At 39.2% G+C, this 1,623-nt stretch overlaps 1 pseudogene; it reads right to left on the bottom strand.

Moving 5' to 3' along the window:
* Window positions 1-733: 733 nt before the first annotated feature.
* Window positions 734-913, bottom strand: LOC115600760 (annotated as a pseudogene).
* Between the last annotated feature and the right edge of the window lie 710 nt (window positions 914-1,623).

The following is a 1,623-nucleotide window of genomic DNA, read 5'->3' as shown; positions in this document are numbered from 1 at the left end:
ATAGTCTCTCTATGCAACTTTCCTATCTATTCACTATGAAAAGAGTTTAGGAGATTCAAGCTTCTCAGACCTTTCGGTAAGGTTTTTACATAAGGAAATAGGTTCTTAGCACCTCCTTTGCTCTGATCTGAAAGACATTTAAAATTCTTTATAGTCCTTCTGCTTTCCAGTAAAAACAAAACAAGCTGTTTAACTTCATTGCAGTCTGACAGTTAATAGCTCCTGTATTGTCTCTTAATCACACTGAAACGTCTGTTGTAGGATGTATCATTGTTTTAACTTCCTGCTAGGTTTTTTGTTACACAGCCTGCCATTAAACTAAATTAACTGTATTCATATTGTAACCATAATTTACAACTTTTTAAAGAGACACGACACAGATCTTTAAAATCATAAGTGGTGGACAAAAAAGATGAATGAAAGAAGGGTTATTCTATGTCTTTCAGAAAAATAGAACTAGGGGAGTATCAATGGAAAAGGCAGGTAGGGGTTTCAAAGCCAAGAGAAAAGGGATGCTTCTGCACACGGTGTGTCAAGAGGGTTGCTGCACCCTCCTTGCTGCAGGATGTTACAGAAAAATCAGGAAAATTCATGGAAAAGAGTTTACACCTTGCTTTGGCTCAGAAAGTCCCTGAACCAGGAGTCACTGAAGGCTGGGAAAATACTGCTGTGAAATACGTGCCTTGCTTATGCACTTGCATCTCTGCATTTGCCAGTGCTCATTCTTCCCATCACTGAGTTCTGTTCCAAGGTGCCCTGCATTGCTAGGGCAAGGTACAGAGCAAGCTCCAAGTCGACCTTCCGCTTCCCACATCCATTTAACATCTAGTCCTCAAACTGAAGATACGTCTGGCACAAAATTGACAAGAATGGATATTACACTTGATTTTGGATAAAAGGCCAAGAAAGGGATGTGGAGACAAGACAGCAAGTTAGTCTGACCCAATAGACTCAATATCCAGAATTTGATATTTGTGGAGATAAAAAATTATCAGGTATCAAACTACTTGTCCTGTGCTCTATCTATCTATAACATATTCCTGCATCCTACAAACTGGAACCCACAGAAAAAATCTTTCTGTTGTTTTTTTTGGCTGAAGGCAGTTTCCTTCATCCCCTTTCCTTACCAAATGATGGCAAATCCAGCAATTCTAGGTTCCTGAACAAAGCAATGAGACTCAACCAGCACATCACATCCTTTTTGGAAAAAGGATTTAAAAACCCCTATAACTTTGAGTAACTGCTTGGTGAAATATTATACATATCCTAACACCACGGGGCAAAGCAATAAACGAAGGAACTGTTTCATTTGTATACTCACAAATGCTCCTATATTCTAGGCTGAAACAAATGCTCAGCAAAGGTGGGATGCAATAGAGACATGAGGTGTTTTTACTACACACCAATGATGCTGTGAGCCACAGTTAGCTGACCCTGCAAACTCCATATACTGCAATGCACCCTGTGGAAATCCTATAATATAGGTCCATGCTCTGTGAAACTTGTGACTCAAAACCTATTCCAATAATATTAGTTCACTTCATCTTTTTGGTAAGAGGCAGTAAACCTGGCACCAACTTTGTACCAGATTTGCCAGCAAATATCCCCTTGACATTTCTTTTT

Source organism: Strigops habroptila, chromosome 1 (genome assembly GCF_004027225.2).
Source record: "Strigops habroptila isolate Jane chromosome 1, bStrHab1.2.pri, whole genome shotgun sequence".
Lineage (NCBI taxonomy): Eukaryota > Metazoa > Chordata > Aves > Psittaciformes > Psittacidae > Strigops > Strigops habroptila.
The sequence above is the reverse complement of the archived record's forward strand: the minus strand, read 5'-3'. Positions and strand labels throughout refer to the sequence as shown.